We start from the raw sequence: 18,453 nt of genomic DNA, 5'->3' as shown, positions 1-18,453 counted from the left end.
GACGCGGTACCCGGCTGCAAGGTAACTTTATTTATTTATTTTTTGTTTTTATATTGTGCACCCCCGCGCGTTCCCCTTAACTCGCAAGCACCCCATCCCCCGCCTGCCTCACCACCCACGAGCCATGTTGGCCGCCACTGGCTAAGAGACCGGCGACGTAACTGGATGGGTGTAATAAAGTTTACTTTTAAAATAAAAGCCACATTAAAGTCGAGGTAATGTTGTCTCTTCATTATTACTATGGCAATTACATAATGTTGAATTTTAAAAGTCATTTTTAGGTCAAGCCTAGTACAGCGCGCATACGCTGCTCTATAGGAGGCTTCTTGTAAGCACTCCCAACTCTCTAGAGCTTTTCCCCTGTTGTTTTGTTTTGTTTTACGCCCACGCATTTGATTGGCCATTGCGTAAGGCTTTCACAAAAGAAAGCATGCAAAGGGCCAAAGGCGTGGGTATGTTCCGCCTTATCTTTAAATGTTCCCTCCCATAGCCTATGTGTCTCGGGAGTGAGCACAGTGATTAGCGGCGCGCAGTGTGCCAGCTGCACGACAGGCTGCATTCCAGTATCAGGTTACTTGTACTAATTTCCCCAGCACGGGCGCTATGACTTTCGTGACCGCGCTGGTTTCTTGTCTGTTTTGCGTCCTTGGTATGTATCTGTCGTTAAGCACAGTCTCCCTGACAATACCATGAAAAAGCAAAACACTCATTAGGTCACATGTAAATGGTTAGCTTAACCACCTTTTCCTGCTTTTCAATCGCAAACTCACAAACGGCTCCAGGGCAGACCAGAGACATGGAAAAGTCCTTCTGCCTTCCAACGGGTGGAAAATCTTTCAACTGCTCCAGTAAATCAAAGCACGGTGTCATGAAATGGAAAACAACGCATCATCGCCTTGTCTCAAAGTCCAGGGTCTCACTGACCTACGGTACTCAGCCGATCAAACGCGTAATCAGTAAAGTCAAAGAGCAACGTGAAATCAGCTCAACGTAGTGTTTATTTGTTGCACAGACTCATTTCAGGCTTCAAGTCGCAGTCAGAGTAGCTAAGGTCCTTGGATGCACATGAAAGTTCCATCCAGCATCAAGTGATGATCCTGGGGCACTTTGAAGTAGCAAACTATGTGTGATAATAATCGACACCACCAGAGACCAGACTCTCACTGTCCTTATGTCGCCCTAAATGCTTTAAGAAATACATTTTCTCCCCTCTCTCCCATGTCCAATTTAAGGTATGTCTGAAGCAAGAAAAAAATGGGTATTACTAACAAAACATGTGTATGAGATGGCGAACTAGGCTGTCATGGGTTACTGTAAATCATCATAGATCACCATGGTGCGAGGGCTGCTGCTTATGCGGTTATAGGACTGATACATTTCACACTTTTAAGTATATGCGTACATTAGGTCCCCGAATGATATCTTTTTGAAATGCGGCCTGAGATTCATTATCAGTATGCATATGACACTCAAATCTATGTCCTCCTCTGATAACCTTGGATTACAGTGGCGGCCGCCACAAACAACAAACATTTGCAATAGGTCTCGCATTTACGTGAGTTTTAGCTACTGGCATTGTAAATGACAATAACTTGTGTTTATGTTTTTGTTTTTAAAATGTAAATAAAAGGCATTGTCATTTACAATGCCAATAGCTTAAACTTGCGTAAATGTGAGAACTATTGCATTGCAAATGCTTGTTATTACATGCATTCTTTAATTTATGTAACTGTACCCTCATAATGCCTTACTGCCCCTAAATGCTTCCGATCCCTAAATCCTACAAAAGAATTCCCTTAATAAAGCCCATGCCTAAACCATCAAAACACTTACTACCCTTTTTAGTACCCTTCTCTAAACCCCAAAACCTGTTACTAACCCTTAACGCTACCCTTACCTGAATCCTAAAAAACCCTTACTTGCTCTTAAGGCTACCTTTCCATGTACTACCCATTTACACACCCTTCTCTGAAGTCTAAATCCCCCCTTACGACATTAATGCTACCATTCCCTGAACTCTAAAAATCTTTCACTGGGCCATAGTGCTACGCTTCCTTGAGCCCTTAAAACCCTTAGCTGCCTTTAACGCTACTCCTCTCTGAACCCTTTAATGTTCTGCATTCTTATATACTAAAAATAACCTCCTATCCATTAACAGTACTGTTCTCTGAACTCTAATACCCCACTTCTGCCCTGTAATGCTACATTTCCCTGAACCCAATAACACTTTACTATGCCTTTATGCTACCCTTCCTTGAAACCTTAAACCCCTTGCTATCCATTCATGCTACCCTTCCCTGAACCCTTTACAACCCCTTAATGTTCCACATCCCTCTACCCTAAAATACCCTGCTATCCTTTAACAGCACTTTTTTTTAACTTTAATAACCCCTCACTACCTCATAATGCTACCTTTCCCAAAACCCTAAAAACCCTTTTTATCCCTTTATGCTGCCCTTCTCTGAGCACTATCTATGCTACTCTTTACTGAGCCCTGAAACCCCCTTGCTATCTCTTAATGTTATGCTTACCCGAACCTAAAAACTCTTATTTCCCCTGTTTGCCATGCTTAGCTAAACCCTAAGTAACCCTTTTGCGCTACCCTTCCCAGGACCTTAAAATGTCCAGACTACCCCATAACACTACCCTACACTAAACCCTAAAAGCCGCTAATAGCATGTTAACACTATAATTCCCTGAACCCTACCAACCCTTTACTTCCCTTCACTTCCCCTTCAAGTTACCCTTCCCTGAGTCCTAAAAGCTCCTAACAACCCATCACAAATGACTACCCCGTGCCAAGGGCATAAGGAACCTGGACGCCTAATGATGGCACTTTCATGTGCAGAAAATCATGGTCAAGCTGCCCTTTTTACATTGAGCAGAGAGGATCACAAGCAAAAGTTGAAAAGGAAGGGGCTGCAAGAGACCCACTAAAGCAGCAGAGTTGGTGCTAAAGAAAAAGGGTGTGTCTGCTGCTAGGACGTTGATTAGCCAGTGAAATTCTAAAAGGCTTAATAGGGTCCCTAGTTCTACCTCCAGAAGAGACTTTTCATATAATTTGATCATTTTATGAATGATAATTGCATAAAGTTAAAGCTCTGAATGCCTTATTGCATGTATCTAATTTAATCACTGCCTGTATTTTTGATTTAATGAATTTCAATATTGCTGTGGCCACTGAACTCTAGAAAATGGTTCTGTCTAAATCAGAGTTTTCTGTATGGGGTTCATGGCCGAGTGTCCCGAGGGCTTGGGTTTGTTCTATTACAGCTTAATGGCACTGCTATATTTTAAAGGGACAGAGCCAGCATGTCTTATTAGGGCTGCTATACTGCCATGGAAAAGCAGCAACCTTTCAACTGTACTCCCACACAGGATGTTAAATCACAAGCACTTGTTAGCTCGACTGCTGAATAGGAGCCAATATTTCATACCTGGGTATCCATTTTTAGATCGAAGCATACCAGACATTTTGGGGACATTATGAAATCTTCCCTGGGAATTCATTCTGCCTGTTGCCTACCATTGGCTTTGTGGTAACTCACATTTGCTTGCTTTCCACTTGCTGCCTTTATTTGTTTTAGACTGTCCATCATGTCTTTGTCCCTGCCGTGGAGCATTGCCTGTTCACCGTCACTCCCTGTATTCTTCTTTGAGTGCTTGCTTTCTGTAAACAGGCTTTTAAATTGTATTCTTATCTTGTCACATTTGCTGTGCATTGAAAGACAGAGGTCAAATGTCAGGCTCTGTCTTCTGAGGGAGCTTGGTGTTTACTATTCTTCACTCTACTCCATGCCACTCCACTCTACACCACTCTTCTCTGCTCTACTCCACTCCACTCTATGTCACTCTCCTCCTACGTATGGCACTCTACTCCCATTCTATGCTACTCCACTCTAAATAACTCCCCTCTATGCCATTCCAGTCTTTGATACTTCACTCTACGACACTCTACTCCACTCCACGCCTCTCCATTTTTCACCACTTTGACAGTCTACGCCACTCTATGCCACTACTCTCTAGACCACTCTACTCCTCTCCATGCCACGATAATTCATTCTATGACACTCCACTATATGACACTCTACCACACTCTACACCACTCCACACCACTCCACGACACTTTACTCTAAGCCACTCCTCTCTACGCCACTCCACTCTATGCCACTCCACTCTATGACACTGAATGACACTCTATGCCATTCTATGCCCTTTTACTCCATTCTGTGCTAATCCACGCTATGCGACTTCATGCTGCACCACTTCACTCTGACACTTTATTCCACTCTACTCCACGGCGTTCCAATCCACGACACTTCATTCTGCGACAGTCCACTATATTACTCTCTTCCCCACTCAACAAAGGTCCACGACACACTGTCACACTGTTCAACAATAAGCTGGTGTGGGCAACAACCGGAAGTAACCAGAAGCTCAATGGGGGAGAAACCTCCCAACCCACAAAATCTGGGCAGAGGGCTGCAGAGAAAACACACGCGCACCCTCCTCCCGCCACCAAAACCAAGCAAAACTGACAGGTGGGGGCGGCGCCGTCAAATCCAAGGCAAACTCTCTCGAAAGGCTGCACTCATAAGCATCCATAAACATCCATAAGCGTACAAGCTCGGAAACAGGGAGTCAAAACCCAAAGCCAAGAAGGGTTCACAAGGATCCACCAAGGAAGGTACCTTCAACTACAGGCTGAACCATGAGGTCTAGCCGAGTAAGGGGTGGCCCCTTTCTTTAGACAAATGGAAACTCTCTGCACAAACTCAATCAGATCCCCAGCCAGACCCCGTGCCAGATCAGACGCATCAAAATCGACTCTGACACAGGTGATCTACAATGTGCTATTGTAGAAGAGAGGAAAGCCGATGCCAAAAAATGCCACCCCACTCTCACCCAACCAACAATATATACTAATTTCTGTTTTCTGAAAACCGCGAGATCTGTTCTTTTCAAGCATCACCGGGGTTCAGGGCTTGCAATCACCCCTTCAACCACTGGAAAGCGACAGTCACAGGGAAGAAGTCAGTCTTCCGTCAAGTGCTGACAAAACTGGACATGGGTCTGGGTCCTACCAGATCACCTCCACAGCCCTAGGTCCGTCGGGTGAAACTGCACCTACACTGCAACAAACAGTGAGTCATGGTTGAGGTCATTACACCTCATGAATAGGACCCGAAACCAATCAGAGCCCTCCTTCCTCAATGGACCCAAAACTGGAACATAGAGCCACTCACATTGGGGGCAAGTGTTGACACCAGCAACAAGAGGAAGAACTGCGAGCTAATTGAGCCTCTAACCATAACGTCATCCCCAGATGAGGGCATGAACCTTTCTAAAGATTTAAAGCCTCAAAATCTTCAAACTACCTCCCTGTAAACTGCGATGAACCAGGCCACTCATCTCTGCTGTCCCCGTCCACACAGGAGGGAGCTCAAGGACACCTGCCTGAAGCCCCGGGACAACTCTTGTATCTTGGCACACAAGAATGGGAGGTTATGCTAGCAGCCTACACACAGGATGCCCAGGATAAATCTCTATTCAGTAATTCTGCAGCAGCTGAAAAACAGGATAGGGCAGGGTCAGGGGCTTCAGGACCAGTGGAGGGGGCAAAATCAAACACCAAAAGTGCGTGGGGAAGCTTGCTCAAAGCAGTACAACTTATGGTGGAGGCTCTCCAATACCAGTCAAACAAAATGGACATGTGTGAGAAGTTGGCCTGGTATATGCTGGTCACTAGTTATAGTGGCCACCTTGCACCAGTCCAATTCGACTCTTATGGTAGATAGGTTTAAGACAACCTTTTAAAGAAAGCTATCCTAGTGGTAGCTGTGGAGAGCAGCCTTCAGGCTAAGTCTCTGAGGAATGTAACGCAGCTCGTTTTACCTTATAATCTCCTGAATTACCAAATGAAAGGACACCACACAGGTATATATATCAAATATATATGTATTTATTTCTAGACACTCTCTACTAATCTCTTTATGAGATTAGAAGCCAGGAACACATTCAAATATCAACGTTTCACAATAAGTTAAGCACAAATATGGCTGGGGCCCTAGGGGCGTACCAGACCATATACTAAAAAAGAGGGTTAAGAAAGTCGACTTGCAAAATGACAAGGCCTAGGGCCTGTAGAATCGCTGGGGTTTCACCACTGCAGTGAAAGAAAGGTAAGTAATCGACTCACGGGAGACGCATGCAGTGTGTGAACACAGCCGCGGGTTCCCTATTGATTATAATGGAGCAAGTCGCGGTTTGATTTTTAAAGTTTTAGGGTACTTCGAGGAAGTCTACAAGCAAGCCACTTACAAGGTAAGTAATTCGAGGGCCAACACACACTAGGGCACCGGAGTGCACGAGTTACCTCACCCAGGGAAGCCCGGTGCATAGGTGTCTTTTGGTGTCGGGTCGCGTCGCTGTTTTCTATGGAGACCAAAGAAGACTTGCTGCTTGCGTCGACTGAGGAAGTGTCCGGTGGAATCCAAGGGTGGATTCGAGATGCAGATGACCTGAAAATTGAAGGGACAGTGTTCACAGTCACTTGCCAGTGACCGGGGCCAGGAAGCTGGTTGCCCACGGAAGTCGGTGATTTCAGGTGATCAAGGGTGTTTTGACTCTTCGCTCACGAGGTCCAGGAAGGATCGACAATGACCAGCAGCTGGATTCGGAGTGTCCCACGACATCTGCAGCTTACTGAGGTGTCGGCAACCGGATTGGAGCCAACAAGCCTTGGCAACAGCAAGTCTCGTGGAACTCGAAGAAGGTCAGTGTTGCAGACCAGCAAGGTCTGAGGGACTCACCCAGTGAAGGTGAGTGAGGGCAGGCCTGGAGCAACCAGGGGAGCCCTTTGAGTCGATAAGAAAGTCTTCAGGGGACCCACAAGCCAACGGGCAAGGGATCGCAAAGACGCCTCTTGAGGAAATGCTTCACAGGAGCCCATGGTCACTCGGGACGGGGTAGGCCTCTGATTTTCACTGCAAAACCTGCTGGAGGCTTGGGCAACAAATGGGTCCAATGCACAAGTTCGTAGAACGTCGTGAAGGGATTGCACTCGACAATAGTGCACGGTACCCGGGTATTGCTGTTCCTCGTTACTCGTGGGGTCCACTCGCCTCAGCTCTGCTGGGGACTCACAATGGCTGTCGAGAAGTCAGGAAATCCACTTCCGGGGCTGCAGGGACTTCGAACTCCGGTGGGAGCGGGAAAGTTTGCAACCGTTGCTTAGAATTTCTGGTGCCTGCCAAGCAGGGGAGTCACTCCTTGACTCCATGGGAGATTCTTCTGTCTTCCAAAGGTAGTGGAACGTCGAAGGGCCAGGATTCTTCTTTGTAGAGCGTCGTCCAGGGTTATCTGCTTTGCAATGGCAAAGTTTGCTAACTTATACTGAAGATAGGGGAGGGACTAGCTCTATGACCACTCCTCTAGCAGGGTCAGGATAGGGGGTGGTTACACCCACTTTCCTTTGTCCAGTTTCGCGCCAGAGCAGGGACAGGTAGCCCCTGAACCGGTTTGAGCTGGCATATGCACAGAGGAGCCTACTGCTCCCCAGTGCAGGACTTCAAAGCACTCTAGAAGTGCACCCACCCAGCTCCAATACACTAAATCCTGTCTTGTTGGTGGTGACACCTCCCTGTGACAGGATGCCTTTTGTTGGGCTTCCTCCACTGCGAGTTTCAGTCAGCAGCAGGAGGGCAGCCCAGTGTCTGTGCTGGTGGCATCCATTTTGTGATGCCAGGGATCTTTCAGATTTCTGTCGTTTTACTACAGTGGGTACATGTCGTCCCCTCTAGAAGGGTGGGATCATGCTCCCACATCATGGACTGATGTGGGGGTATGATTCCAAGTTGTTTGACACCAAACACAACATGTTTTGATGCAGTCATTCCAAAGTTAGCATTTTAATGCACTTAAGAGTATATGGTTTAACCGCATCCACAAACAGCCATAGAGAATAGACTCTGCCAGCTGTAGAGGGGCCCTGCTCATGCAGAGGCACCCCCTCACATTGGAAACCAAGCACCCTGCCCTCAGGATTGATAGGGCCTGCCATAGGGGTGGCTGATAGGTTTATATGTGTGTGTATGGTGAGATATAGAAACCTATATCTCTGTGAGGAGTGCTAACAGTACCTCACCCAGGCTGCAGTAGCAGGCCTGTGGTGTCAGATTTAGTCTGCTTCCCAGGGGTGGCATAATACATGCTTCAGCCCCTGGTATGCCTGTGAAGTACCTATGCCCTATGTACCATATACGAGGGGCTCATAAGGTACCACAGTATCCAATCACTAGTGCATCTAGTAGGCACTCAAAGTCGTTTAGAGAGAACAGAGAGACTGGGGCCCTGATTGGCAGGGACCCAGCCAGACTATAGCCAGAAACAAGTGTATACATCAGAAAAAAAGTGGGGGCAACATAAGTGCAGATCCTACTCTCCTACAGCATGCAATTAACTCTTCTCAATACTTTGACAGTCTTTGTAGTAGCCATTGATGGGAAACTAGGTGACCTAAACTCACTTCTCCAAAGTGCACAGAATAGACTTTACGATGATAAACCCAGTTGCAGGTGCGGTCCAATAGTGAACAAGATTACCTCTCTCCCCACAATGTTGGGCAACTTATGCACGCATCTCAAAAATGGTACTCGGTGTGCAACAGTACTCTTTCAAAGGAGCAGCCTCCTCTTGTAGTACAAAAATGCATGGGCACCCACCTTCCAAGCAGCCTGTACCAAAATATTAACAAACCCACAGTGAAACTCATTTCTAGCCATCAAGCGTGCCCAAAAACAGCAACGATCCATTCAGAGGTTGTGGCCACCAGTGATCTCAGGACAGAACTCGATTCCCCAGAACCAAGAAAAAACACAAGGCAAAGAAGGGCCCAAAGGAGAAAAGGCCGGAACAAGTAGCCTGGCTTAAAGCAGGAAGATGTTTACCCCCTCATCAGGTCAACACTAGGTCAAACTTGAACCACACTATCAGAGAAGGCTGATTAATCATCAGAACCTGCAATGGCAATGAGTCAACAGTCCATCATAGGAACTTCATGCTAAGCCTCCTAGGGTATTGCTGAGGAGGGACCCAGAAACCTGGCCAATGCTCCAATCAAAATAGACAGCAAAGAACTTTAAAAGTTGGACCGTCTGCAGAAACAAGTACCACTAGGACAGGTGTCGGAACAGACACCTATCAACTAGCACCCAGTTCCCCATTATATCACATTGACATAGGCCTCCAGGTAGCTGACAGACTGCTTTGTGTACCACTATCAGGAGAGACAACCAGCCAGAAAACACTATAGCTCCTACTAAATCCACCAAACTATCGACAAGACAGGGAAGGACAGACGAGGCAGCCCAAACTATGCCTGATGGGCATGTATGTGGCACTCTGCCTTTGAGAGGCACAGACCAGATAACCAAAGCTAAAACCCATGCCAACAATCAACTAAAAAAAGCAAAATGAAGTAGGGCAGGTGGAGGAACCCAAACGCCCAGCCTGCTGCTCTTTGGAACCCATAATACACCAGGTCCCTGTGGCAGCAAACCCACAGCGGGATGTCAACATCCTTATTGTCGGCCCAGAATACAATTCTAGAGGATCGCATGATGGCCTGAATCCAGGAAACATACCCCGGCTGCTGGCTAACATTCCACCCTTGACAGATCTATCCTCAACAGACTTGGAGTTGATAGAATGTATTCACCGTAAAATCCCAGTGTATAGAGAAGTCACAAAGACTACATGGAGAACACCAAACATTGCACAGAAAGACCTTGCGGAAAGCTCCATCTTTGGGAACTGGGGGATCAACATTGCCTCTTCTACAAACCCGACTATACTGCACCCCTGAATCAGAGGGCAAGGGGTATCCATCCGCGAGCTCAAAAAACATCACAAGCTCTGTGCTTAGGGCTGCAAAGAGGCACTCACCAACTAATAAAGAGTCCTGTCAACGCACAATTGGATATCGCCTGGAGTCTGCTGACCTACACTATCTGCCCAAGGACCTCAGATGGATCTCAAGAACAATTAATAACCAACCAGGCAACAAATGACAAGAGCAGAACAAACCAATGGCAACGCAAAGCAACTTATGTTCTTGGAACATCAGCGTATTTGCAAACAAGGTGACAGACCCAGACTTCAACACCTACTGACAATTCTTTGACATCATCGCACTGCAGTAAACATGGCAGACAGATTCACTGCACCTCCACGGACCTTCCTTACCCCAGCCATCAGGGGGATGAAATATGGCAATTTACAAGGTGGATTGGCAACTTACGTTTCATTTACGTGGACCTTTTCAGTTCACCTCCTGGGGCCAGCCTCATTAGCAATTAATGCAATAAAAATTATAGTGCTGCCTATAACATCACAGAACAGGATCTCAGATATAATACTTAACAACGCCTACATCCATCAAAAAAGGAAAATTAAGGCACCCCGGCAACTCTTGAGGCATGCATAAGTGAGGGGGAAACAGTGGATATTCTCTCTGGTTATTTAAACCTACACCTACTAGACTCCTCCTCTGAAGGCAACGTGTCTGCCCAAACTTCACTTTGGGGCAAACCCACACAGGGAAGAAACAAACCTGGTCAACTAACTAGAACAGGCCGGCGCTCATTGGAAGACCTATAACTCCTCAACCTAAGAGCCACAAATAGCAGATTCATTTATGATAATCCTCCAGCAGCCACTTACTGCTGTTTAACCACAAGCTTGACAATAGACCACACTTTTTTCCCTCTTTCCCCGTTTAAACAAGTCAATTAATTTCATTTGGAAGATAAAGGCATCAGCGACCACTGACAACAAGAGCTCTCAATACAAACAACTATGCCCACCTTCGAATGGTCATGGGCTGCACCAGAATCAACCTCTACAATTGATTACTGGAGGATCAAATTTAGGCAGGCAACAATTGGGCATTTTTCGAAGTCTCCACATCTTTTCAAGACCCGGTATGGAACAAGTGACATAGAGAGTAGGAGTGCTTTACCACCAAACTGGCAGAGACCTTTGCTGTTTCAATCAAGCCAAAGGTTCTCCAAAATAACAATAGGATGGGGCGCATGCCAAAAGTGCAATGGGTCCAAAACAAGAACACAAAAAGTATGATCAGCTGCATGCTAAGGTCTCTTCGCCACAACCCTACTGTCACCTCTTTTCTGACACTATTGCAACAGCAAAAAGTACAGCTAAAGAGACTGAAATGGACCGTGCTGTTAGCTCTTTGATTCATCTACTACAAAGCTGCCTTTGACCACATGAATCACAACAGACTTTGGAGTAAACTGGCACATTGGGGGATCCCACAGACTCTGCTGAACCTGCTAATCGCTCTGGACACAGACACGTGGGTACAGCTAAAGCTTGGCAATGGATCTTTTCTATCAAGACACATACCGACGAGCAAGGGGCTCAAGCAGGGATGTGTCTTGGCCCGAATTTTTATTCTATCTCTTCCTCACAGATTTGGTACCGGCATTGAACACCTGCAACTCCCATACCCCTAGACTAGGAGGCCTAGCACTGCCAAGCTTTCTCTATGCTGATGATATAGTCCTGGTCAGCAATACGCAGGTCGGCCTACAGCACCTCCTAATCGCAATACAAGAATTTTCTGAAGCTAATTGCCTAAACATCAATCTGGAGAAAACAAGGACTATGACGATCGGCAAAAACTTTAAGAGGCCACCGGTCTGGTATTTGGACAAAACACACATCAAACCAGCAACGGAATATAAATACTTAGGTTTGATCATAAACAAGGGAGGTCATTTTGTCACCCAGAGGGATTTGATTAGAAAGGAAAGGCTTTGCTTTGGCAGTTAGATTAAGGAACATTAGCTCATAACTGAATGGTCCATCGCTACTTCCCTTAGTTCGAGTCGCCCAAGCCAAACTCAGACCAACGATAGCCTATGGCAGTGAACTACAGATGGGCAGGGATGCTAAAACCCTGGACAGCACAGTAATAAGAGTATACAAAATCATCTTCTGCCTGCCAACTCACTCTGCAATTCGGAAGGCCCCACTAGACACCCTCAATCACTACCTATGGCTAGAACTGCAATAGAGAGACTTATCACCTGCCACAACTTACCTCAATGAATGCTCACACAACACAGGGCACTTGCAGCTTTGGGAATCAACTATGAGTAATACTGCATTAAAAAAACTAGGGAATCAGTAAAACTTTTATCGCTGGTTGAAGACAAAGCTGCTCTTACCAAGAGGGCCCACGGGTGGATGACTTTGAGCACTTACACTGCACTGACTCTTCAAAAATGCTTCAGCCTAGAATACTCAAAAGCCATTAAAACCCAATTCCTGAAATATGCCTGGGTGTGACGGGGTGTCAAGGAGGGACGCTACACGAGGTCTTGGTATATGTGGTTTTATTGATACAAGTTTTCTCTTAGCCCGGCTGGTTAGCCTTTCCCTCGCAAAGGTGGCGGGATCCGTGGTGTCTAGACCTCCGTGGGCCTCTCGTCTGGTTCCCTCTGTCGGCCCTTTCTCCGGTCGCGAGGTCGGCTCCCGGTACGCCCCAGAAGAAGAGAAAGACAAGGGACGAGATTAGTCTCGATCTCTACAGACGCATCACCTACCATCAGGGACCGGGAGTGAGGAATCACCTTCAGTGTGAGCAACAGAAACGTCGACTAGAGTGTCAGTAACGGTGAGGGGTTTATAACTAAAGAATAGGGGGATAGCTTTAAACTACGGTCTGTGTGTCGTCTAGGGGAGAGGCTTGTGATTCCAGATCGTCCCAGTTAAAGGGCACCGCATCGGCTAATAGTAGCCGGTCTTCAGTATCCGATGCCCACTCGTCCTGTTGAGAGGGGAGAACGTTAGGAACACGCGATACCGGGGTCCACCAGTCCGTTCCCCCTTGTGCCCCCTGATCCGACCGTAGGGTCCCGTCACACTGGGGCAACTACCTTGTGTTCAGTACCTTCCGTTCAGCACCTTCCGTTCTGGCTTAGGCACTGCGCAAGCTCTGCTTGCCGCTTATGTGGCACAGCCACGGATGATCTGCTGCATTTCCTATGCAATTTCAGGACATCTTGAAGGAACGGAGGCAGCTCCTAAAAATCTATTTTAATCAAAGAGGGATTCGGTCTCGGACACAGGCCGTGTTGGCCTGCTTTGCACCAGAGGAACCACAGCTGAACTGCCGACTAGTACAATTTCTGTCACCTGTGGCCACAAAGATGCCAGTTTGTTGAGGCAGGGGCTCTCGGCCCCAAACAACTCATAGCTGACTCAAAGCACTTTGCAGAATTTTTTTTAATTCAAGCAATACTCTACTTTCTGTGCATGGCCCTACAGCATTTAAACTTTAAATAAATCCCTGCTTTAGGGGGGTCATCACTAAGGGCAATGCTTCCAATGACGCATAATTTTATACCAAGACATATTTAAAGAACTACAAGTAGTATATTTTTAATGGGCTACTAACCGCCCACACAATATTTTTTCAGTTTACAAGTTTTTTAATGCTATGTTTCTTATGCAATGGTTTTAAGTAACTAAGCTGATAAAATTTGACTTGACTTGACAATGCCACTTCACTTTTGGCCGCTCTACTTCACTGTACTCCACTCCACTCTATGACCCTTCACGACACTCTACGTTGCTCTATGACAGTCTACTTTATGACACTCTACTCTATGACACTCCACAATACTCTAATCACTCCACTCTGTGCCACACAACTCTATGCCGTTTCACTCTACAGCACTGTACGAAACTCTGGGCCACACCCCTCTACGCCACTCCACTCTACAACACTCCACTCTACAACACTCTATGCCACTCCTCTCTACGACACTCCACTCTACGACACATTACTCTACTCAGGACACTTTACTCCACTCTATGCCTCTTCACGCATCTCCACTCTACATCATTTGACTATACACCACTCAACTCAATGACACTCTACGCCACTCCACTCTGACGTTCTGCAACATTCTATGCCACTCCACTCCGCACTACTCTATGCCACTCTACTCTATGCCACAACTGTCCACTCTATCATACTCCATGCCACTCTAAGACACTCCACAATGCTCCACTCCACTCTACGCCACTCTCCTCTACAGGACCAAGTTTTAGCCATGCTGAACAGCAGCCACGCTGGAGTACATGGCTAAAACACATCAGGAAAGCCAACAGCTCTTGCATAGGCGAGACCTATTGGCTTTGCCAATGCTCGTTTAACTGGTCCTCCTCACAAGACTGCTATACGTTGGGAAAATGCCAGTGCTTCTTAAAAGTACTAATACATTCTGGTATGTTTTAAAGAGATTGCAATACTTTTAGAAAAACACACTTCTCAGGGCAACTGTTGAACTGGACAGCACTACCGATTAACAGTAAGGCTGCTGTACTTTAACGGGGTAACACAACTGCACTTATCTGAATCGAAGCCTCGAGACAGTGGTCTTGTTACGCACGAGCGTGAAGAGCTGAGGCATTTGCGCGCAACGAGCCTGTCTGAGAATCCCCGGCCGCCGCAGGTGGCTCTGGAGGAAATGAAGCAACAGATGGGGGATTCTTTCACTGCGAGCGCGAGCCGCCACGGAAGGAAGACGCGCACCGGGGACGAGTTCCTGTGCCAGCTGCAGCTGGAGCAATGGGGAACATCTGCCTTGGAGAGCAGAGGCGCTTCACGTAGGAGAGGACCGCGCGGGCCCGCTGCCAGAGCAGCACATCCCTCCAGTGACGTGCTCACCCCCAGCCACATTCGAGAATAGCCCACCTCGGGGCTCCACACCCATGCATCTGCTGCACAGGCTGCTAAGGCGCGCTGCGGTCTGCAGTACATTCATGGGTGTCTAAGGGCAAAATTGTTCACAGGCAGAGATTAACGTGGGCAGGGGGACGGGGGAGGACGATCCCAAGCTTTATTACATTGGTCAAAACAGTTCTCACCCTTTTTGTTTAAAAAGCAACCATTGCTAAATGGTTGAGCTGCTGCAGGTTGAAAGGGAAGGAGAAAGGACTCCTCTACCATCACATGAGAGAAGGGCGAGGCAGCTAAAGAGCAAGCCTCTCTCCAGGGTGCCTGTAACCTCAAATAAATTTAAATGTAGGTAATCAGCAAAGCTAAAGGCTTTAATTGTCAGAATCTGGAGCTTGTCCTTTTTGATTGAAACCTATTAAAAAAGGTTTGCACGGGTACAAACAGCCTATTACTAATAACATAACTTTTAAAAGCACTAAACATTTAAACAACATCTTTTTGCACATTGTGCGACGACCAATTTGCACTGTGTGCAGCATATCCTATATTTAGTGTAATACGTGGTTTAAACTAATGACTTACTAATTCTCAGTGCTTTCTGGCACAGGCTTAGACCTCTTAGCACTATAAATACTGATCACTATTTCCGTTTTGCGCTAACCGGCATTAAAATCAGAGACCAGCCAGTTGCAGCCACAGACATCTGAAGTGATCACATTAACTAACCAAGTTGTCCTACAAAAAACATGCATTTCCATCACATACATTTAAGGTGCATTTATTTGTTATTGAAGGTACGGCCATTGTTTTATATCCGATTACCTGTAGGTGAAAGATAACAAAAAGTTACAGAATATGTTGTTCTTTTTAGCCACATCTCTGACCCCGCACTGACACTTGCTGACCGCGCCCCCATAGTACCCAGAATAACAGTTCCTATAATTTTCTTTATGCACTGACCACACTTCACAGACCACGTGACTCGGCTTCCTACATCCTCTTTTCTTCCTTTGTTAGCCAGGCATGGCCCCAAAAGTCTCAGGGTGACAAAAACAATATCATTTGTGGCTCCTTTGGGTCGACATTGAGGGTGTTTCATTAAAAAGTTCACTGGAAGAGGATGTCTGTTTGTACTGTAGATATTTGCGGATGTAGCCAGCAGGCTGCTGCTTTATCTGCGTCATCTTACTGCTTTTGGGGACACTGGTCTTTACCTGATAAACCTTCCTGAGCTTGAAGACACTGCCAAAACGTCCAGAAGACCCCTCAAAGGTCGGAAAGCGTCATGCCTTCTGCTGAGCTACACTAAAGTTTCGAACTGATGCTGTGTGAGCGAGGCCAAGGCTGGTTATAGTGACCAAAGCTCCATAACTTACATCAGCTCATTTTAATCTCATGATCTCATCTCCAGGCCAGATGCTGCACAATCTTGTCCTCTGGGTCTCAACCAGTGCCATGTGACTTTACCGTGACATCATTGATGGGCCAAAGTTCATGTGATGTAATTTCTGTCAGCAGTATGCTAATTAGTGATTCAGAGAACCTGGCAAGTCCTACATCTTTTTAGGTTACATAGTGTTGGCACAGAAAGAGAGAGAGAGAGAGTGTGAAATGTGTAACTGATTCAATGCTGCCACAATGAGAGAAGTGGGAGTAGTGGGGCGGGCGGACCTCAGCAAAGAGAGGGGTTCACAAACTGTGCCAACTCTCGCAGCAAGAGACAGGTCGAACCGATATTGAAACGAAACACCAACAATTCCCTTTCCTTTGGTCGGGATAGAGGGTTGATGTATTAAAACAGAAAGACAAACCAGCTAATATTGTGAGAACCACGCACACGGGGCAAACACATTAGTGAGAGTTTCAGGCTTTGCGCAGTAGAGTTCACCATGGTGCACAATAACTGGAAACAAATTCATAAGACAATTTGAAAAAACCTGGTGTAGACTGACAAGTATTACATTTAGGGATGGAATTAAAGAGTGTGGGGATAAATCTCTCAGCTACCAAGATTGCAAAGGGCTACTCCTTGGCCACATGTGAGGCAGTGCGCATTTTTGGGTGGACAAGTAAAATCTATTTAACCTTATAGTTGTTGGCATGCTAAAGATCAGCTAATAACAGTAGGTCTACTGTGATGACAGGGTGGAGGAACATGGCCTGCCATTAAACTGCATTGAAATTCTACAACTCTACCAAAATTCTGAATCCAGGACTATGCCACCAATAAACAAGAACCTTTTATCTTGGACGTTATTTTTGACACAGGAAGTTCTCTCCTAAGGTCCTCGCACATGTTTCTGCCACACTCTAGCTGACTTCTGCTAGAGGGAACATTCTTGCATGTCTTGAAAAAACAACCAACTGCTATGATTCTTTCTATTTTCACACACCACATAAATGTTTCCCCTAGACTTCTTCTAAAACCCTGCATTCTCCAATCCTCCTCTCCCATCACCCACTAATCTCATTACAATTCCATTGCCTCTTCCCCCCTCTTGGACAACCTCGGCAAGCACACTGTCCTTTATAATCTCTCACTTCTCAACTCAGAGACTGCATCGCCTGTAACCCATCCTCTACCTAAGATAACCCCTCTCCTTCCTCTTTCTGCATGTGCTAAATGCCAATTCCTTTATTATCTACTCCTCTCCTCAGCTAATTTATGCTATGTTATTCACATACAAACATGCATAGTATACTTTTACAGCTCTTGTACTTTTCATGATGATGTTAGCATTTGAATAGTGCATTCATTGTTGGACCGGGACAGAAAATAGGCCTGCACAACAAAATAAAAGTGGCATTCAGTGAATTAGAAAGCTCAAATAAAAGGTGGCCCATGTTCTCAAACTGGAGTAGTATTGAACTTGTAAAGACACGCCGTATAAGTGTTTTGGAAAGTATGGAAGTCTGCATATATTCAAGCTTGCTGCATGCAATGTTTGTTTTAGATCAAGGAAATCAATGTTAACAACCAGCCCAGCAGACCATAAAACAGGTCAACAAACAGCCCAAAATAACGAGCTCACATGTTGACCTGTCAGACAAACTCGTTGGACACTGCCTGATTGTCCTATAGGTCAGTCAGACTCTGAGAAAAAATCTGGAAGCTTTAATGCATGTTGCCAGTTAAAATTCAAATTCATCAAGAATTACTGATTGCTTCAGTGCTGATTTGTCCTTCCGCTGATTGCACTGTGATGGGGGTTCTACTTTTATTTTTTCTTCTTCCCTGTTGTCCTTGTTGAACCTCTTGTCATTTGTAGTTATGTTTCACTATGCCACCCTCACTTCAAAGAAGTCATTTTCTCCTTCGAAATGGATGTTTATTGTGGCAACAGATGTTATCTGCTTTTATTGTGACAACAGATGTAATCTGCTTCCAAATATACTTTCACTAAGACATGGACATGTAGGCAATTGCTTTCTGTATGTGAAAGTATTTTTTGGCAAATGTCATTATTTTTTAACACATGCAGAGATTAACTGATTTGTCAGAATCACAGAGGTGTTGCATCAAGACCTAACAAGCATTGGCAAGGCCAATAGGTCACGCCCTTGAGAATAATGGCTCTGCCATTACCTTTTATTCATGCTGTACAGCATGGGCATTGCCGACTGTGGCAATGGTTTGTTGCCATGCTTTCTTAAATTAGTTTTAACCACATGGAAGC

This window comes from Triturus cristatus, chromosome 4_1 (assembly GCF_964204655.1).
Source record: "Triturus cristatus chromosome 4_1, aTriCri1.1, whole genome shotgun sequence".
Lineage (NCBI taxonomy): Eukaryota > Metazoa > Chordata > Amphibia > Caudata > Salamandridae > Triturus > Triturus cristatus.
The sequence above is the reverse complement of the archived record's forward strand: the minus strand, read 5'-3'. Positions refer to the sequence as shown.